Genomic DNA, 22,251 nt, shown 5'->3' with positions numbered 1-22,251 from the left:
CGTTTGCTATAGTGGCACGCAAGGGGAGTGGGGGGGGGGTGGCGAGCAGAGTGCGTCATGACGGAGGCACGCAAGAGAGGAAGGTCCCCTTTGCGTCGCTAGGGTCCCTGCGTGAACCGGTGCATGTTGGATTATGTAGTATTCTGGGCCACATGTGTTCCACTGCCTCCCGCAGTTGGGTCAAACTTACGGCATGTTAGTAGCTTCGAGAACACTGTCCAGCCATCTCGTCCTCTGTCGTCCCCTTCTCCTTGTGCCCTCCATCTTTCCCAGCATCAGGGTCTTTTCCAGGGAGTCTTCTCTTCTCATGAGGTGGCCAAAGTATTGGAGCCTCAGCTTCAGGATTTGTCCTTCCAGTGAGCACTCAGGGCTGATTTCCTTAAGAATGGAGAGGTTTGATCTTCTTGCAGTCCATTGGACTCTCCAGAGTCTCCTCCAGCACCATAATTCAAAAGCATCAATTCTTTGGTGATCAGCCTTCTTTATGGTACAGCTCTCACTTCCATACATCACTACTGGGAAAACCTTAGCTTTAACTATACGGACCTTTGTCTGCAAGGTGATGTCTCTGCTTTTTAAGATGCTGTCTAGGTTTGTCATCGCTTTTCTCCCAAGAAGCAGGCGTCTTTTAATTTCGTGGCTGCTGTCACCATCTGCAGTGATCATGGAGCCCAAGAAAGTACAGTAAAATCTCACAGCCTCCATTTCTTCCCCTTCTATTTGCCAGGAGGTGATGGGACCAGTGGCCATGATCTTATGGTAATATATTGGTGGGTTAATCCTTAGTTATAGCTACCATCAGACACTTGCTGGAAAGTTAAGCTTCATTGAATGTAGTGGCCCTTCTGCGAGTAAATAAGACTTAGGAGAGTGCTAGAAAGATTCTGATTCATAAAGGTGCTAGACCAGCAGGTATGGCCAAACTTGGCCCTCCAGAAGTTTTGGGAGTACAACTCCCATCATCCCTAGCTAACAGAACCAGTGGTCAGGGATTATGGGAATTCTAGTCCCAAAACATCTGGCGGACCAAGTTTGGCCATGCGTGTAAGAGCAAAGGGATCGTCCACTTTTTCTCCGGGGGGAATTTGGCACAGAACTTTTCCTGGCATCTTGTGTAAACAGTGCAATGCTACACTTCTACTCCAATGTAAGCCCCACTGAGTTCAGTGCATGTACGACTGCTGCCTAAGTGATGAAATGAGCTTCTGCTTGCTGACAGGGAACTTACTCTGAAGTTGTGTCCTACCTTTAAACAAAAGAATCTCTAAGCATCTTAACAATTTGTACAGTACAACATATGATCAGTTTTTTGCGTTTTTTCTTCATTTTTTAATGTCTGTGCCAATTTAATCCTGTTTTAGGGCTCCATGGTTGCAACCTGGAAAACCTTGCTTTTCCAAGAGGAATAATGGGAGCAAGAGTGCCTTCCTCCCCACCTCATTCCTCACCCCACTGCACCCATATAGCAAAATTATATTCAGCTTGATTTTCAGGAGATGAGATGGGAGGATGAGCAAAGAAAACTGGTCAAGAAGTTACTGCCACATCCTGCAGGGTTGCAGGGCTATTTGACAAAAGCATTCTTCCTGTCTTCACGGATATTGCAGTGACTCCAAGTATCACACTGGAAAACTTAATTATTTTGGGGGGTTAATCTCTCCAGTGGATTGGAGTGTGTATGAAAACCTCTGTTACAGGAGTCATCTGAAATACTCCGAAGCAAAACTTTGAGAATATACAAGTGCTGACATCAATTTTAAATATCACGTGAAAAGCTGTGATCCTGAACACTTGACATGAATGGATGGGCTAGAGAGGGTTGTCAAAACTACCCTACTGAGCCTGAAGGATAAATTTTACATTCATTGCTTTGCCCACTTTTGCCTCTGGTGTCATATGCTACTGACACATAGCCCTCAGAAGGGAATGCAGTGTGGGGATTTTGGGCTAAATACCCATGTAGCAAAAGTTGCCCAAGTTCCAATCACCACACAAAGGCAGCTTAAGGTCCAAAATAGTTTACCGCTATAGAAGATACAGTTCCAGACACACACACACACAGAGAGAGAGAGAGAGAGAGAGAGAGAGCTTGTCGGCTTTTGACTTTGGCAGATGCAAGCAGAAAGTATTTCTGTTGCTCCAGCTTCAAGACGTAACACAGACTCCGACTCCCAGACTCCCAGGGGGAAGGGACTCACTGGCTGACCCCAACACACAGCGCAAGACCACAGACACTAGTGAAATGACACACCTTAATCACTTATATAGACAACACTAGGTTGTTACTACAGTGGTACCTCTAGTTACGATCTTAATTCGTTCTGGAGGTCCATTCTTAACCTGAAACTGTTCTTAACTAGAGGCGTGCTTTCGCTAATGGGGCCTCCTGCTGCCGCTGGGCCGCCAGCAAACGATTTCCGTTCTCATCCTGGGGCAAAGTTCTCAACGCGAGGTAACTCTTCCAGGTTAGCAGGGTTTGTAACCTGAAGCGTTTGTAACTCAAGGTACCACTGTATAGCAACTGACTTGGCTGACCTTGTACCTGTTGACTTATCTCAGACCATGGGGTGATTTATCCTCATTAAGCAAATTAACCCCTTCTTCCATGTCCAATTCCCTCAACATGCAGCCCTCGGTTTGAAAATATTACTCCACCCCTACAAGAAATACTGCCAAGAAGAAAATTAGCTGTTATAATATGAGATAGGTAACCACAGGAGGGAAGAGTAATATTGCACTCAGGTCTTGCTTACACTGTTCCCATAGGCCTATGGTTGGCCCCAGTGAGAACATGATGATGGAATAGACGGGCTACCTGCCTGATTCATCAGGCTCTTCTTATGTTTTTAACTGCCTTTAAATTATATTTAATGTATATAGATTGTGAATGATACATGGTTTGATGTCAAGTTAATATTTCAGGTTCTTGTATTTCCAAATAGTCAGTAGAGCTGAAGATAAGCTGTTGGCATTTTATTCAAGGTTTTATCTTGGAGATAAGAGAAGCATATTTCTTCCTCTCTTTTTTATTTCTCCTCAGAGGGGGTAAATTCCAACCGTCCTGTCAAACACAAAATAACCTTGCATTCTTATCTTAACATGTACATCCTTAACCCTGGTTATAAATAATACTGTTGCAATCAGAATCTGAAGGCTCTTCAGGGAAGAGATTGCCCTTCAATCTTTCACACAAAAATTAGGTTTGATTGAAACAAACTGTTGAAGAACCTTAGGATTATATTGAAACTGATCCATATCATTTGTACTTGGCTGTCCCTTACTTTCACATTGGCCATTATGGCTGCTGATTCATAATTAATCCAGCTCTAAAGCAATAACAGCCACAGGTTGCCCATAACACACACTGATTTGCAATGTACAAGCAGCCTGCAATCCATGGGGGGAAAACAAGTTTTCTTTTAAAATGTTTTTAAAATTACACACTTTTTTTAGTCCCATCATGGATATTTTGTGCAGATTTTTGTTCTTAATTATCACACATTAATGGTGGTTGGACTATTAAGGTAGGTGTAAAATTTGGGGGAGAGGGAATCCTAATTTAGAATGCAGACCTAACCCCAGTTAGCTGAGAGCAGAGAAGATAAGACAGAGTCTGAACTATGACTAGCCATTCTATTCCAACTTGTTGTTATAAGAACTAAGAGCTAGTGTCTGAGCTTGCTGTTTTACTCCTTCTCCCTCACAATTCCCTTTCCTTCTGAGTTGTGTCTTTTATATTGTAAGCCTATGAGAAGGGATTGTCTCACCACTGACATTGGTAAGGTGCTCTGGCAGCCTTGCTTGGCTAAAGACCAGAGTTAAAATGTTTGAAATAAATTAAGAGCTATGGTGGAAAGCTCTGCTAAAATGCTGTCCAGAGTGCAATACATGTGGAAAAGATTAATTCCATCCTAGGAGTCTTTAGGAAAGGGAACAAATATGTAACTGCTGATATAATGTTTTCATACAAATCTGTGGTGTGGCCACACTTAACAAATGCTATGTCCAGTTAGATGCCTCTAACTGGTTAGAGGTTATTGTAGAGCTAGGAAGAGTGCATAAAAAGTCAACCAATGTTATCAGGGACCAGAGCATCTTCCACAAGAGGTAAAGCTAAATCATGGGAGGCTTTTTAGTTTATTTAAGAAAATGCAACAAAGTAGAGACATTATAAATTTATGCATAGTGAAAGTGGAGAAAGAGAGAGGTCTTTCAGACCTTATTATAATAGAACCTGGTTGTTGTGAGTGTCAGGTGTGCAACTCTGCTTGCACTGTTGGGTGATATACGTGCTTGGGGAGGGTAGAAGAGAGAAACCTCACTTCTTAGACTGTCCTTCCCATGCTGACCTCTTGATCTTCCTTCAGTGTTAAACTGACACTCTTAGGGTTGCTGATCTGACCTCCCTTCTTCACTTCCTCTTTCTTCTTCATCATGCCTTCCCCATGAGAAGAGACATACTTGAATCTCTCCAGCCTAATGCGCAAGAGCAAGCATGGCTTTAGGCATCTCCAAGAACTGGTACCTCAGGTTAAGTACTTAATTCATTCTGGAGGTCTGTTCTTAACCTGAAACTGTTCTTAACCTGATGCACCACTTTAGCTAATGGGGCCTCCTGCTGCCGCTGCGCCACCAGAGCACGATTTCTGTTCTCATCCTGAAGCAAAGTTCTTAACCTGAGGTAATATTTATGGGTTAGCAGAGTCTGTAACCTGAAGCGTATGTAACCTGAAGCATATGTAACCTGAGGTACCACTGTCTTTCCGGTAATAAACATTGCTTTCTTATTTAACAAACTCAGAGTTCCAGTGTGATTGTATGTAGCGTACGGTGTGCTCCTCCTGCAGGGATTTCGTAGCAAGTTTATGTCTGCTGATAATGTAAACTCAAAATGCCATCACTGGGATCATCCAGTTCATCTGACTGTGTTTCATGACATGGCATGTAATTCGTTTATAGAATGCTAAGCCACAGGATGTCACATCCAAGATGTACATCACTACATCTTAAAAGGGGAGTAGACAAATTAATGGAGAATCAGGCCATCAGTAACTATTGGTCATGATAGCTGTAGAGTACCTCCTTGTTCAGAGGCATTGTCTTGTTTGGTTGGTCACTGCAGAAAAGAGGATGCTGGACTAGGTAGACCTTGGGTCTGATGGTGTTGCAGGGCTCCCCTTACACTCTTAAGCCTGTGGATCATCCATACAAGGAATTCAGGAAGAAGCAGCAGGTGGGAAATGGTGTCCAAAAAATTAATATTTGTGTGCAATCTATGTATTCAGGAAGTGGGGGTGCTGGTTACATGTCTTTAAGTAATTCCTGATCAATATGTTGCTGATTGTCCATCTTCCTTTCATCTCAGTTCCGTGTTCCTTCCGGTTTTATTCTTCTTTGTATTTCTTTATACCAGCAGTCTGAAATAACTAGCCACAGTTCTTTTCAGTTTAAATCAAGACACTTCTGTAATGATTGGTCCGCTCTCCTTTCATACAAAATATTTAAACTTCTTCTTTAAGGAGATGAAGTTACTTTATCTGAGAACTGGAGTTTGACTTCAGTGTCAGAAACCTGCAGCTGCAACAATAAGAGGTAGAAATTTGACCCCCTCCAGGTTGAAGGTGATGTGGATTAGAAAAATAGTGTTAGAGAACCTTGCCCTGTGAAATTGTAGCCACCGCATAAATCAGCCAATAGCCTTGGCTAGCTTTTCCACAAATAACATGAAGATCTGCAGTCTCCCTGCTCCTATCAGTACTGGTCATCTTGTTCACTCATACTGAGACACCAGATGTAACTAAGGGGCCCAGAGGGAAAGTAGGAGATGAGTTAAAATTAATAATTGCAGTGGCAACAAACATGTGCTATTCTGATATGAAACGGAAACCTCTGTGATATTTGGGGGCACATTAAAAGCTCTGATAGTGCAGAAAACCTGCTGCCGACTTCAAAACAACCCCATTTTCAAACACTGCTGATAACAAGAGAGCAGATGAAACTTTGACTAGATTTATGTTTTCTTCTGCTCATTCATTCCTAGATCACTTTTTTTTCCTTGCAGCCGCTTTGATCTACACTTCAGAAGTCCTTGTACATCTAACTGGGGGGGGGGGGAGAGAGAGAGTTAGCAATGCATATCATCCCTATTCGCTTCCTAGATGTGGTTTTCTGTCACTGCATAGTGGATGGCATTTTAATGAATGAAAAGGGTGGGGTTTTTCTTACATTTCAGTGTTAAGCCAGTTCAGGTTGTTGTGAGAGGTTTCATTTCCTGCTTCTGCATACTGAATGAAAGAGCCAGGTAGACCAGAGGGAAAATTATAATCCTCACCGCCATGTGTTACTCGGGATAATGCCTTGTGCATCTGATGAAATCTGTTCCACAAAAGTTTATGCCATAATGTGTTTGTTGCTCTTTAAAGAGCCAAAAGACTCTGCTGTTTATGCATTTATAAATCTATCCTTGTATCCAGAAGAAACAAGACTGAAACATATGATAAAGTGGATTCTAGCCCATGAAAGATTATGCCATGGTAAATTTACTAGTCTTTAAACTAGTGTCCGAAGATTCTGTTGGTTTTGCTGAAACCAGCTAACCGTGCAGTCCACAGGAGCCAACTCCTAGGGGCCAAGGTCCCTTTGCCCCCTCCATAAAATATTTGAGGGGGCCTGGGGCCCCCAAAGTTGATGGGCATTGCCACTCAAATGGTGTTTGTGTGCCGAATCTTGTGACTGATTACCTGCCTCCTCCTAAAATATATTATTCAAGTTGACACCCCTGGTGCAGCCCTAATCCCATCTACTCAGAAGTAAATCCTTTTGACTTCAGTTACAGATAGGTAGCCGTGTTGGTCTGCCATAGTCAAAACAAAAAAAATCCTTCCAGTAGCACCTTAAAGACCAGCTAAGTCAGTTCTTGGTATGAGCTTTCGTGTGCATGCACACTTCTTCAGATCTGAAGTGTATCTGAAGAAGTGTGCATGCACACGAAAGCTCATACCAAGAACTGACTTAGTTGGTCTTTAAGGTGCTACTGGAAGGAATTTTTTTTTGTTTTGACTTTTGACTTCAGTGAGGCTTGCTCCCATGTAAGTGAGGCTAGGATTGCCCCTCTGAAAAATAAGATTGAAAGGCCTCCACTGAGAAATCAATAAGTATTCATGACCAACTAAGGCTTAGTCCTGCTAATATTACTTTTAGACTGAAAGCTTAGAAGGAATAACTGTGCTGTTAGAGCTATTAAAAATGCTCACTCATAAACCACAGTAGGGTAATACTTTCATTAGGACCAACCAAAATGTCACAGCGAGGTTTCCCCTTTTCCATAACTTTACTTCAGCCTTGGATGTTAAGCAAAACGGCATCTATTCTTAATAAATGTTCAGGAGAACTTGAAAGTTTCATCCCTTATATAGCAAGTCAATCACAGTCACTCTGTCGGTGAGGGCCTCTTGAAGATATCACCTTATTAGGAGGTCCATTCTGATGATACAGGGTTTGGGAATTGAGTGTGGAGACACCTACACTTTACACATTGGAGTTCCCTACTGTTATATATTAGACAGGTGCCGTCTCTGTGGTATTTTCAGTGTCTAGTGAAAACCTTCCTTTTTCAGCAAGCCTTTCAAGTGGAGATCTTTATCCAATACCTTATTCATATTGGAACTATTTTTAACTTTTTAAAATGTGGAAGTGGTTTTAAATGTTTGTATTTTTTTATATATGGATTGCTCTTAATTGCTTTATATATGGATTTTAAATTATTTTAACACTTGGTTTTATGGTTGTATATGTTTTCATTTCATTTTATGATATATCTGTGTATTCTGTTTATTGTTTTAACCTGCCCAGGAACCTTATGGTAGAGGGCAGGTAAGAAATAAAGATATAAATAAAAGTTTGTTCACCATTCCACGACATTTGGATCAGCTCTAATTACTTAATAATGGACCAACATGACTACTTTTGTTGACCATACCTACTCTTCATGATAATCTTGTTTCTCTTCAATCGAGTAGATTTCAAACCTTTCTCTCCTGGAATGCAAACTCACAGTATGACCATGGCCTCTCAGGAGGTACATAGCATAGCAGAATCAGAGTATGGGAACGTAAATGAATAAGAACTAGGAAAACAAAACAAATACCACCACAGCCGACCACAAATTAATAACCACACCCTAGGCCAACCACAACCTCTCTCACCATCAAAGGAACACAAGTGAACAACAAAGAACCTGCCCATATAGTAACTAAAATAGAAACGTCACCACCCAACCCCACCCCCACCCATCTTTCCCCCCCTCCACCTCTTTCCCCCTTTTCTTCCTAAGGTCCAGTGGCGTAGCGTGGGTTGTCAGTACCCGGGGCAAGGCAAGTAATTTGCACCCCCTAACCCGTGGATTTGCGCCCCCTAACCCGTGGATTTGCGCCCCCTAACCCTAACCCCCAGATGTTGCGCCCGGTGCGGCCGGCCCCGCCTGCACCCCCCACGCTACGCCACTGCTAATGTCTCAACAAATGAAACTGATTTATAAAAATGTTACATGGGGAAAAAATATGAGAGAGACATTGCACACCTTTGTAAATAAACAAAATTCTTTAATAAATTTAAAAAAGAACTAGGAAAACTTGGGAATATAATGTGGGAAGCTGCTCTAGGTGATCATATAAGAATAAACAGTAGGTGGAGACAGTAGTGTCACTAAGGCAGGACTTTGAGGCAGATGTTGAGGACCTCTCTCTCCAAAAAAACACAAAAAAAAAAAACAAGGAAGGCCCTCAAATTTAGTACTGGATTATTTTATTTTATTACTATTATTTTTAAAATTTTATATGCTGTTTGATTGTACAAAAGCCTCAAAGTGGTTTATAAAGAAGATAAAATTATCAATTAGAAATTACAATAATTTAAAGCCAATGCATGCAGAAAATGATCAGCTGCTTTCAGAGTAATTTCTGAAGTAAGTGGAATAATAGACATTATCATTAAAAGAGGCTCCTCTCGTAAATGCATTAGGTCTCTAAAAGTAGTCCACAGTAGTCTAATTGCACCTCTGGGTGGAGAAAGCAACCCTGTCTACTTCAATCCCCCTTTTTAAAGCTTCATTCTCAAAGGAAAAGCAATTATTAGTCCATCACAGTGGGAGATAAGTCCTGAGTTCCCTCTTCAGATGTTATTATATGCCAAAACAAAGCAATTTCATATGTTAGCCACTCATACTTTTGCTTTCCCCCATAACATTTAAAGTCACTTAAAATACCATAGTTACATTTGCACAGCACTTATAAATTTCCTACACTGGAATCACTACCCTCTAGAAGAGAAACATGCAAAACATATGTAGGTTGTCATGTATGATTATCACACAAGCACAGAGTTTGCAAGATGCACATGGAGGGCACACATGCTGCAAAGCTGAGACCAAAGGTGGTTTCTGGTATGTGCATATTCAGAAAAAATAGATGTGAGTGGAGGTGATTGTACGCAGTGAGCAGAAAACTTGTAACATATAGTGGCCCTTGGATGCAGTTGTTCTGGGAGGAATGATGCTTAAAAAATAATAATTAAGCCACATCCTATGCACCAGCTATCCGACTTCTGAGGATTTTTACAAATAATTTAGGAAATGTAGCTGTGACATGTCTCCCGCACCTCAAGCTTTTTACATCTTTACTTGACGTTGCTTGGAATTGGCATTGATTCCCATTGAAGTTACTTCCAGGAGGACCTGATAAAAGTGGCATGAAAACTATTCCACCATATACCCAATCAAACCGTAAACCTAACAAATCAAGTGCCTAAGCAAACAAATAATCAGAGCCTTCCACGTTGCATGATGCTACCCAACTTTTCTTTTTGTTTAATTCTAGTACAGTATGTTGAATTGTGGGGGGGTGGGGGGTGGCATAAATTCAGAAAGGGCGCGCGCTGAAACTTGCAACGATTTCCTTGGCAAAATTGTTTTTGCTGAGCGATTCCACTTCCCGCTGCAGAATGAAAAACTTTTACCCAAATGGTAACAGTGGAGAGACTCGCTTTGCCCCAGCCATGTGCTGCGGAACGTGGAACAAGCGGTATCCCCTACGCTGATATACTGTTCAAAACAATATTTGTGCGCAACGCGGACAAAATTCTACCGGATCTCTTCGCCGTGGGTAAGAGCTGGAATCAGGAGGACCAGGGAATGTGGACTTTCTGCATCTCCCTGCTGGAGTTGTGGGCTCTGCACATCCGAATATAATAACCAAAGCACGGGTGCATAAGGTGTACAATGATCAGAGTTGCCTCCTGCAACATCTCTGCAACCCCAAGAGCAGAAGCCAGGAAGCCTGGAGAACTTGAGACGTCTCACGCGATTGGCTGCGCGCCCCATTCTATACGTCCAATGCTACGTCCTCAACTTGTTTCTCTCGGTGAAAGTCGCTTAAGCGAATAACAGGAGGCGTGCAGAGACTCGCAGGGCTTCCATCAGATAAGGTGCCCAAATACTTCGCTCCTCATCATCCCATACACGCATAACGTTCATCTCGGCTCGTTTGTCCCGGGATGGATCCGTAGCCGCCCAGCTGATTATGGGCCGAGATTAAGATGGCATTAATCAGCTGATCGGTTCAGATTCATATAGCATATCTGAAGTGATTTAGCAACGTGTGGAGCAAAGGAAGGTCTTGGCTACCAAAAGCCGATCGTTTTTATTGTCTCCATAATTCATAAACGCTGGGGAGGAGAGCATCAGTCCAGTGAATGGAAGCATTGATTCCTTGACGCCTAAATTAACATTTTGATCTGAACTGTTTCACCCCATTTAGAAAGTTTTGTTACGTTCGCTCTCTTTTTCTTCTCTTTAGATCGGATTCCTCTTTCCACTGCTGTGGTTGTGGACTCCGTAATAAAAATCTTTAAATAGTCAGGTGCTTGGCGTCCTGTGGCCATTTTAATTGGCTAATCCACCAGGCAAAAACTAGATCCTTAATCTCCGAACATCTTAAGGGATAGGTAGAACTGTAGTAGTAGTAGTAATAATAATAATAATAATAGCAACAACAGCAGCAGCAAATCAGCAGCCTAACAAAGTTAAATAGTTGCATCGCCTTGTTTTTGCATAAAACAAGTATTTGTCCATCAATTATTATTTTTTATCTTCTTCTTTTCTTAGTTCTGCGCACAGACCACTTTAGGGCAACTACAGTTTGGGTTTCAGCTCTCTCGAATCCCAGCCGTCCCGTTTAACTACCTTGTGGCTCTCTGTCTGCAAGGGTGTTCAAAGATTAAATTCCTAGTGCTCTCCGTATTCAACCTGCTTCGCAGATTCTCTTTTCCTCGACTCTTAAAGGAGAGAAAATAGAAGGTGGGATCGGACGGGATAAAACTGCGGAGCCTCGGTTCGCTTTTCCCATTTCCCACATCGACTTGTTTCCAGGCTGGGCCTCTCTGAAGTCCAGACCCAGGCAAATTCCTACCTGAGCGCAAAAAGCGCAAGGCTCCTGGAGCCCAATTCTCGTAAAGCAATGCTACCAGAATGTATGGATTATAATTCGTAAACGGATCTCACATTCGCCCTCGGCTGTGTTTTCCCCCTGAGCCAAAACGCAGCTGCAGGTTCGGGAGGGCTGCGCTCCTGGAACTCTGCCCGAAATCTACTTGCAGGTCGCTCCCTGCTAAGTTTACTCAGGATTTCCATAGGACTTGCTTAGGTTTGCAGTATATTTAGGAAACAAATCCCACGGAACTCGGTGAAAATCTATTTAGGAATGGTCTGTGGGTGATCTTGGTCCGAATGGTACATTCAGAAGGATTAACAGCGCACAGCTATCCAAATGGTTAGTGTAGAATTAGGGGCGCGGAGGGGGTGCTAATCAAATCCATGCCTTTGGCGAGTATGGGGGGCGCGGGGCTGGCGGAGGAGTTAGGAGAGACTTGCTTCGAATTCATGGTTCACGGTAAAAGAAAGCAGCCCTTTCCATGTCTTCCTTTCCCAATAGGAATAAATAAACCTAAAATATTTTCATGCTTCTGGGACGAGGTCCAGAGATTATACAAATGTTGTTGTTTAGAAAACTCAATAAATTGAATTAAAGTAGCAAAGCTCTCTTGCAGCCTGTAATGCACGTTTCGCAATGTAAAGCCTGCATTCTTAGGTTTTGCTCTGGAAGGACGTGGGAAGCAACTTAAAGGCAAGCGATTCGATTTAACGGGGGTCTGACGTCGATCTGGATTGTTCAGTAGAGTAGTACGTTAGGAGCAGCAAGCGCGGAAAGGCAAGTAACTACAAAGTTCCCGGGATTTGACTTCACCAGAAACTCGAACGCAGGAAATACGTGTAAATCCAGATACTCCTCCTGGACTCATTTGGGCTTCAAAGGATGAGTTATATAGGGAAGCTGCGGGCTGTTCCGGGAGCTTTTTTCCTCTCGGGAAAGAGGCGGCCAGGTGGGCGAGGATTTTAGCTGTAGTGACAGATTCTGCGGCGCAGGAGCTTATTTACATTCGCCATAACCACGCCCCTTCTAAGACTGTATAGAGCAAAAGTTGATCTCCAGTCATGTAGACATGAAGGCTTCAAGATCAAGCCAAACTTTTTTCTCATCGCCATCCCTCCTCCAATTTTACTGAGCATCACCCCGCCTAGCGAGGAGTTCTGACAGTCTCAGAAGCTTGCTCCCTGGTTTGTTACATTTTCATTGGTGGTAATAAAGGCGCTGGGGATTTTCCAAAGTAGCAGTTTAGTTGGGGACCAAGAGCAATCTGCAGTCGCTCCTCTTCTTCCCGTGGGGGTGTCTCGACTGAAGTCGAGAATTTGAATATCCCGGGGGAAATTGTGGTCTCCTTTCTGGGTGAAGAAGGTGTTAGTCCTGCTTGTTCCTAACTCAGTCCCATCCCGAGACCACATAACACCGGTCTTGAAAGACCTACATTGGCTCCCAGTACCTTTCCTAGCACAATTCAAAGTGTTGGTGCTGACCTTTAAAGCCCTAAACGGCCTCGGTCCAGTATACCTGAAGGAGCGTCTCCACCCCCATCGTTCTGCCCGGACACTGAGGTCCAGCGCCGAGGGCCTTCTGACGGTTCCGTCACTGCAAGAAGCCAAGTTACAGGGCACCAGACAGAGGGCCTTCTCGGTAGTGGCCCCCGCCCTGTGGAACGCCCTCCCACCTGACGTCAAAGAGAACAACAAATACCAGACTTTCAGAAGACATCCGAAGGCAGCCCTGTTTAGGGAAGCTTTTAATGTTTAATGCATTACTGTATTTTAATATTTTGTTGGAAGCCACACAGAGTGGCTGGGGAAGCCAGATAAATAAAGAAGAAGAAGAAGAAGAAGAAGAAGAAGAAGAAGAAGAAGAAGAAGAAGAAGAAGAACAACCCTACAGACGTGGAAGGTCCGCTCCGCTGCTGCACCTCGGGACCAACAATGCCAGGTGATGGGAGCAGGCAAACAGGCCCGCCCTCAACATCTCGTCCACTGGTCCACCCCATCTTTTATTTCTTCATCGTCAGGGATGGAGACGCTCCTTGTGTTATTTTTTACTTTAAAAACGTTTTATTATTTCTACAACAAATTGGTGCTGCCACCTAAGAGACCCAGGTTCAAATCCTCCACTCAGCCACAAAGCTCTCTAGGCGGCCTTGGGCCAGACACAGCCTCTCTCCGCTTAGCCTTCCTCGCTGGGCTGTTGTTGTGAGGATAAAACTGGAGAGCGGGCATTCCGCGTGTCCGCCACCTTTGAGCTCCTGGGAGGAAAGACGGGAGTATTAAGGGAAATAATAAATGTGCTTAGCCTCGGGGCAGCAGAAGCAACTCAGTTGTATTCCTCTAGTATCTACAGAGTGAGAAGATTTATGCGAGAGCAAAAGGAGAAGCTGTGTGTGTGCTCAGAGTGCTTCTTTTTTTTTAATTCGGGGTTGGCAATTTCGGGAACGAAGAAACAGTGGGACGGCTGGGGAAAAGATGTGCTTTTAACGGTGTGCTTCGCAATTGAAGTAATGCACATGGGTCACCTTAAAGGGAGGAGCCGTCAAACCACTAAACCCAGAATTACCTATATGCGAGACGGATGGGATTGCATCAGACACGCCTCTCGGTTTTTTGCTCTCTCATCTCTGAATCGCCGACACTTCTGCAAGCTAAATGTGTGAACCTTTCCCCTGAAAAGCACAGCAATGATTTAATGAAAGAGGCTACACGTGGTGTTTGACCCTTAAGAGGTATTTCGCCCTGTATCACCGGGCGACTTGGCAAGCCGTCTGGGCATGTGTGAATAATCAGCTGTCGCCCTCGTGTTAGTTGAAAGAAGGGCACCGCTTCTTCCAAGCTCTGAATCCCTCGTTTCCTTTTGATTTCACGACACACACAGGTCTATGAGAACAGTAATGCACTTAAGTAATTTTAGACTGGGGACTTAAAGGTTTAAAAGCCCCCTCCCATCTTAATATGGCAACGGATATTGTTTCTCTTGCTTCAAAACCTAACCAGACAGACCTGCTGCGGGGCAGAGACCTGAGACGCAAATCGAGTTGCTTCAGAAAAGTCTCAGCTGGGTAAATGAAGCTGCCTCAAAAATTATTAGGTGTCAAAATTATTGAGAGCCAGTGTGGTGTAGTGGTTAAGAGCGGTAGTCTCGTAATCTGGTGAACCGGGTTCGCTTCCCCGCTCCTCCACATGCAGCTGCTGGGTGACCTTGGGCCAGTCACACTTCTCTGAAGTCTCTCAGCCCCACTCACCCCACAGAGTGTTTGTTGTGGGGGAGGAAGGGAAAGGAGAATGTTAGCCGCTTTGAGACTCCTTAAAGGGAGTGAAAGGCGGGATATCAAATCCAAACTCTTCTCTTCTTCAAAGGGCTTGATTTGTACCAGCGCCCAGCCCATAGTCTGTTTTCCGCAGGAGAGCCCAGTTCTGGGATATATGAAGAGCGTATCTCAGCATGGGCAGAGAGCACTTGTGACCACCATACTGGCTTAAAATCATCTAACTCTGCGCGAGTCCTGATGGGAAAATATAAAGCCTATTTAGTGACCTAACACGGGTGTTTAAGCCACGAGCAAATGTGGTTTAATGTTGTTTTTCCTTGGGCAAGTAGTTTGAGAGTTTTTATTCAAACGCAGCTTGGCAGCGCTATGAAATCGAAAGCGTGGAGATTCTTCTAAGAATCTCCGTTTGAGTTGCAGCAGAAGCCGGGAATCTGGATTAAATGGACCAGAAGCAGGTTAGGGAGCAGATGGGACCTCTGCAGCGTCTTGGTTCCCAGGCTGTCGCGCTGGGAGTTTTTGCCGGAAGCGCGAACTTTTGAGGTCTGCGCAGCAGAGGCTTCAGCCGAGCTCCAGCGCTGAGACCTAGATCCAACCTCCCAAGCAGAAACGCATCTGGGAAACGCGCAAAGCTTCAGCGGAGACAACAGGTCCATTCAAAAGACAACGTGGGATGAACTGAGCGGCAGTCCACGGGTGTCCCTCTGGGCAAATGAGCCGAGGCCATTTTGCCTTCAGTCATTACAGCTTTATACATTTTGACACTTATTCAAACCCACGCATAAACTAGCCCTGAATCATGCTGCTATAGGGAAAAATTGGTAGCAAAAAACGGGATAACAGACGCCAGAGCATCTATACTGTATTGGATTGTTGCTACAGCGCCATCAAAGTAGGACAGGACAGTCAGATTAATTTGTTTGCTTTCACACGTGTATATGTAATGGTTATTTCTTCACAGTTCTTTTCCATGCGTGTTTATTTCGAATTCAGGTCGCTGTGTTTAATGGGATTAATTCCTAAGGGAGTAAGCCTTGTGTTGCGACTTTTATTTCTACGGGTATTTACTTGGGAGTAAGCCCTCTCGAGCTCAGCAGGGCCTGCTTCTGAGTAGGCACGCTTAGCGTAAGTCATTTTCAGAGTAGGCCCATTGACACCAATTGCCTTAATTTAGTCGTGGCTAACTTGATTTCAGTGGGTCTGAGTATGGCTTAGTCGGAGACCACGGTCCTGCTCCTGTTGTACTAAAAAACAGCCACGTGTGTTTATCATATTTAACCGTATCCAAATATTTTAAAAATACATTTTTATTTGTATTATAAAGAGAGTAAAAGAGCTGTCTCGACACCCCTTTCAGAAAGGAACTCAGGGGGTTAATAAGACCCAACTCGGAAAGGAAAGTTCAGGTAATCAGAGCTTGGTTTTAAAACTGAAGGGGGCTGGAGTTCAGCCAGAGGTGCGACCTCGCTCTTGATTCCAGGTGTCTGAGCAGGGCCGGGTTTGTAGAAAGGGAGAAGCACTCTGCACATGCCTGGATGCACGCCCCTCTTTCTTAGGCCCTCACGTCTCCCTCCAACTCAAAAGGCGTTCTAATCTGAGGGCTGTGCTCTGGGTCCTTACCTGGAGACGAGTTCACCTGCTGTAGGAATTGCCACACCTTTGTCCCGGGTTGGCTAGTGAGAAATAGCATTTGCGTCATTGGCTGCATGGCAAGGAGCTACTACAGTACTGTATATAACCGGGCACACCCAGTTGGTGCCCTCGCTCTGTCCTTAGAGCTTGTTTTCCCCCGTCTGTCCCTCAATCCGCTCATCAGTCCCCATGGAAAGTCTTGTGGTACCTTAAGAACATAGAACAGAAGAAAAACCCGCTGGGTCGGGCCAATGGCCCTCCTCCTCCTCCAGTGTCGTGGTATCGCAGTGGCCACCCAGATGCCGGTGGGAAAACCCGCAAGCAGACTTCGAGCGCAATAGCCCTCTCTCCTCCTGTGGTTTCCCTTTTATTTATTAGATTTATATACCGCTGTTCATCATAAGATCTCAGGGCATTGCTGCCTCCCAACTAATAGTAATCGATAGCGCCCCCCCTCTTCCTTGGATGTACCTAAGCCTCTTGTAAAGTCATTTAGGTTGGGGGCCATCACTACCTCCTATATAGTTTAAGTATGAGCTGCCCTGAATAAATATACTGTACCGCCTTTTACGAGTTCTAGGGTTATGAGAGAGGGAATAAAGCTTTTCTCTAACCGCTTTCTCCATGCAATGTATACTTTTGCAAACTTCTGTCCCTCCACCTATTTCACAGTAGGCGTCGATCCTTGCAGAGCATCCTTTCGGGGCTGCTTCAGAACAGCGTTTTTGTCTTGTCTCAGATATGCCATCCTATTGTCTATTCAGAAGTAAGTTGCTCCGAACTCAATGGCTGCAATCCTAAACCCACTTTACCAGAGAGTAAGCACCATTGAATTCGATAGGACTAACTTCTCAGTAGACATTTTGCGCTTGGCACATCAACTCTATGCCCTGCTAGCGTCCAAACGAAGACACGTTTACTCAAGAAGTAATTAAGTGGCACTGAAATCAATGAGCCTTCTTGCAAGCACAGGAAAGCAAGGCGCACTCAGCTCAGTCTGCAACCCCAAATGCACTTTATTGGGAGTAAGATCCAGCGAGCTCTGTGGGGCTTACTTCTGAGTAGGCATTTACTGGAGCGCGCTGTCCTACTCAGCCCTTTTGAATTTCACAGGATTTATTTCGGAGGGGATCGCGCTGTTCCTTAGTCCTGCGAAATGCTGGTCCCGAGCCCTTCTTTATCAATATCTATGTAGATAAAAGTCTCTATAGAGTGGCTCGATTCTCTCTCGTTTGGATCCTTAGTCTTTCGTGCTGTGGTTTTAAATACACACAACTCTCCGCGCCGCAAGGGGCACAAAGTAACCTGAACAGAGTGACCGTGGATCCTCAGCCTTAGTATCAGTTAGCGAGGAAGTGCAAGAGTGAGCCGGAGCTCCGCCCAAGCCGCTTCTTTCTTACGTGTTAGGGAAGCATCCTGAGCCTTTTCTGCCCCTTCCGCGAGCCGCAAAGCAAACAGATGCCTCCAGGGGGCGCTGGAGCTCTTCGTTTCCCTGCTGCTGCTGCTGCTTCCTAAGCGGACCTGGACAGCCGCTAACCTCCGCGCTTCCCTGCCTTGGCCCCCCAGCCGAGCGCCCCGCAGGCATTTCGTGTCCCCCAGCCCACCCTGCGGGCTCCGTCCCCGGTGCTCAGGAGTCGTCCTGCTCCCCTCGCCGGCTTCCTCTGGTCCTGCTTCCTCTGGTCCTGGTCCTGCAGAGGAGGGCAGGGGCGAGAGGAAGGGGGGCGCGCGCGCGCGCCGGCGCTGCGCAAAGCAGGCAAGTAAGTGGCCGCGTTGCGCGCGCCCGCCGCACCAGGCAGCTTGACAAGCCAGGGAAACGACGCGCCGGGAAACTGCCCAGGCGCCGGGTGATTCCGCCTGATACTTATTTTATTTTATTTTATTTGAGTCGGAAGCTGATGTCTATTTAAACCTATTTATTTATTTATTTTATCTATTTGGGCCTAATCGCTGACTACTAGCTGCCTGCCTCTACATCCGTCCTCCTCTCACTACCTGGTGTCCCACCCACCCGGTTCAGCCAGCCTGCCTAGTGGTCAGGGATAATCGTCGTCGGTGGAGCCCAGCAGAAAAGGTCTTGGAAGGTCACGCAGGTTTCCCCAGGGCTGGTTTTGCGAATGGTGAGCCTTCCAAGGCCTAGAGCGCGTCGCTCCGACCCAGTGTCTCCTAGCTTTTAAGAAAAGCGTAGCGGCGAGAGAGCTTCCGAGCATGGGCAGAGCGCCTTCCGCTCGTCGGGGTGCGAATCCCACACCGCACTCGCCATCTAGGAGATCAGGGCAGAAAGTGAAGCGAGGAAAAGGGCCCGGCGCGCGCCTTCTTGATCTTGCAAAACGAAGCGGTGCGCTTTTCGGTTTGAAACCTCCCTCCCTCCCCTCTTCCCTGCAGGACTCCGGATCGGGCTTCCTGGGTGGCATCACCAAAGGGGGAAACACCGGCTCTGCGAGAAGGGGGTCCCGCTGCGTTTGCATTGCTGCCCCCAGGCTCGCGGGGGGGGAGGGAGAAGCGGGCTGGGGGCGAGCAAGGGGTGTGCGCGCTGCTTGGATGGGAAAAGTCAGCCCCAGCGAGCGAAAGCGGCGGGTTTAGAGTGGGATGCCCTTCCCACCTCATTGCCCTTGGAAAGGAACGCAGCCAAGGCCGGATCCGCTCCCGGAGGGTCTCCTCCGGCTCCTGATTCCCTGACAGCGGCCACCGGTGAGGACTTGCAGCCGCTTTCCCACCGCGCTGACTCGGCTTCGGGAGCGCCTTCTTGCTTGGAAGGAGAAAGTTCTGCTGCAGCCAAAGCGAGCAGTTGCTTGCTGGTCCTGGGTTCCAATCCTGGGCACAAGAAGTTCCTCGGGTGGCCCGCCCCCCCTCTCTGTCCCACCCCCGCCCCAATCCCCTCGGCCTAACCTATCTCACAAACTTGTTGTGAAGATAACACAGAGACACACACCGCTCCCTCTGCCATCACCCGCAGCTCCCTTGCGCACTCAAATGCCCCGCAGAGATTGCGCACCGAGAGAGTGCGGAGTCTTCCTGCCAAGGTGTAGGATGCCGCCGGTCTCGACTGCGCCCAATGGGGCTTCCTCGCAAGTAAGTGTGCGGGCTCAAGCTTCGTCCATTCAGAACCAACAGGACAGGTCCCAAATCAACTCTACAGTATTTAGGGACTGGGAGGCCGAAGCAGTCGTGCATTTGTTTGCGTGTATATTTGCTTGTGTGTGTTTGTTGTCGTTGCTGTTTAGCGGCAGACCGTAGGAAACACACATCAACAGCCTTTCAAACGTCGAATGGATTCGACCCGACTTTGCACCAGATGCTGGGATTCGCTTTTAGCGTCTGAAAGAGTAAGCGGAAAGTCTCTGTTTGGGAAACCAGAGCGAAGGAAAAGCAAAATTTGCTAGCTCTCACCCAGCTTTTGCCCCGCTGAGACACCTGTTGTGCCTTGTAAATTAAAACAGTCTAAGCCCAAGGATTGGGGCCCAAAACATTGTGCTCTCATCGTCGCCGTTGCTCTCTATTACTTGCGACTTTGATAGTGGCATAGAGGCAACGGCAGATTATTATTATTATTATTATCATTATTAGCCTCAGCAGCAGCAGGAGCAACCTCGTGAATTGTTTTGAAGATTCCTTCTTTCACTCCAGTGCCAATACCTTACCCAGCCACTGTAATCCGTGGGTGATTTTGTTTTCTATTATTGCTGAACCTACATAATATAGGGGAAATAACAGCGGGGAAAGATGGTCAATATATTTCCCCTCTCTTTTCATTTTGGGGAGGGGGGACCCAACCACCATGGAGCGCCGACGGGAATTTAATTTATTATGGCTAAAGGGAGTCAATATTGCGCGGGGTGCGGGGCAGAGACATTTGCCGGCGACGAGAATTTCGCTCAGATCCTGCTGCTCTCCGGACATGGGTTATATTTTTAAAATGATAAAAGGTTGGGATTGTTCTTCCTAACTTACGTAGCCATGCCAACACATCGCAGCTATGGCCACGCATGCATTTATCGAATAAATATAGCGTAGCCTCGCCCGGTGGCTCGCTCCTCTTTCTCCGCGCCGTCCTCCGTTCACCTTTGGAGTCAGCCGTCTAGGGAAGAAGTCTCACTCTGCGCCCGTGGTGCTGTTGCAAAAGGCCGCTGGCGCGCAGGAGCAGAGCCACCAAGTCCCACTGCTATCCATGGAACTGAATGAGAAGGTTCCTTAGGACTGCAGCCATTGGGGTCAAGGGGCCAAGATGATGGCCAGGCAGTCCCTTTAACCCCGAAGTTGGGGACGATAAAATTGTCTCGCTGTCTGCCCTGATCGTGCATTCACATCCATTATTATTTTTCTTCCCACCCCTTATTTTCCTGCTCATTGCCATTCTCCCCCCGCCGCCACTGCTCCCTCCGCCCTCTGCATCTTCCTTCTCAGTTTCTAATCATCTCCTGTTTTCTTTTCTGTGCAGGGAAATTCAGGAATCCTAATTGCTTTAGGACAGGAACGGATCCTTCAATGCCCACTCAGTTCCTTATCAATAGGAGACTGGAAACAGGGAGATCTGGGTTTTTTTCGTTGCCTCACTCAGCATCCCACATTTTCCAAAGTTTCCATCACTGGCGTGTTTATGGAGAGTATTTGTTTCGCGCTCATCGTTTGAACCAAACGCGCTTTCGCATCTGGCCCATTTGCCCGAGATCTCTCTTTCTCTCCTTCCCTGTCTCTCTCCCCTAGCTCTTAAGCAGCACGATCTTGCTCCAAGTCCCGAAAGGTGGAGGGTGATGCGGGTGTGTGTGTGTGTGTGTGTGTGTGTCTTTTAACATCATTTCGCCATGTGGATTGTTTTAGGTTTCAGGGAGCCGGTCCTGCACGGTTCCGTCTGGGGGGCATAATCAGCCCTCCGCGCTGCGCTCCGTGCCATTAATGAGTAGTTAACAAATATTCGTCTAAAACGCCGCTTGCATGCAGGGAAAAAGGAGCCCGACCGCAACTTAACCACGAACAGTAATGTGTTTCTATTTATCCAGGGGCTCAAGTTAAACAACCTGTGATTGGTCACTTGGGATAAGTAAAAACAACAACAACATAAAAAATCCCTCTTAAACTGAAAAGGAGGAAAAGTGGTAGCAAAAGCCCCCGAGGTCCCTATAATCTGCATGTATATGCTTCCAACAATTAAATGTATATAAAATATATATTTTTATGTATATATATTTGGGGCAACTTTCTCATCTAACAGAACAAAAGCATTTCCGAATTATAGTCACTCGGGAAGTTTAAAAACTACCTTTCAATATTTTCCTAGATGCGAGATATTTTTATTTATTTCGCCCGGGTAATGTTGGCGGTTCCTTGGGATTCACCTGTTTCGGGTAGAAGAAAATCGTTTGCTCACGAAAGCCAGGTTTTGAGAGAGGATTTCTTCAGCTGGGAGATGATGATGATGACACTAATACTTTGAAATGGATATAACAAAGTGGCGCCCTATATTTTTGTTTTTAAAACACGATTCTCTCGGGAACCTTACAGTCTAACAAATTAAATAAAAAAGAGGCAAAGGAGGGGGGGGAGAAAAGAGTGGAGGGAAAATATAGGATTAGATAATTCAAAGAAGCCTTCTAACCTATCGAGTTCACATTGCTCTGCTTCACACGAAGCAGGAAAAAACCGTTAATGCTCTGAAGGTATTACTCGGAGTGTATAGAGAACATATAGCCAGCATATTTAGTCCATGAAAACGGTGTGTTGGACACGTTCAACTTCTAGGGCTTAGCCTGAGAGACAGCTACCGAAGTTTCTGCAGTTGGAGTAGCCAGAAGCACTAAGGAAGGAAGATCTTGATTTATGCACTGATCGTGTTTTCTCAAAGGGGAAAAAGTCACCTTAGGTAACGTTGGGGGTGGG

The 22,251-nt window shown here is 45.8% G+C and overlaps 1 long non-coding RNA gene across 1 annotated transcript; it reads left to right on the top strand.

Annotated features, from left to right (window-relative positions):
* The first annotated feature begins 4,951 nt into the window (after positions 1-4,951).
* LOC310849566 lies at positions 4,952-6,293 on the top strand. The gene is made up of 3 exons (XR_014566984.1): positions 4,952-5,233; positions 5,520-5,592; positions 6,062-6,293. It is a non-coding gene; the product is annotated as an uncharacterized lncRNA (long non-coding RNA).
* Positions 6,294-22,251: the final 15,958 nt, after the last annotated feature.

This window comes from Podarcis gaigeae (assembly GCF_964106915.1).
Source record: "Podarcis gaigeae genome assembly, chromosome: 7".
In the NCBI taxonomy this organism is placed as follows: domain Eukaryota; kingdom Metazoa; phylum Chordata; class Lepidosauria; order Squamata; family Lacertidae; genus Podarcis; species Podarcis gaigeae.
Note: the sequence above shows the minus strand (reverse complement) of the source record. Positions and strands in the feature narration are given on the sequence as shown.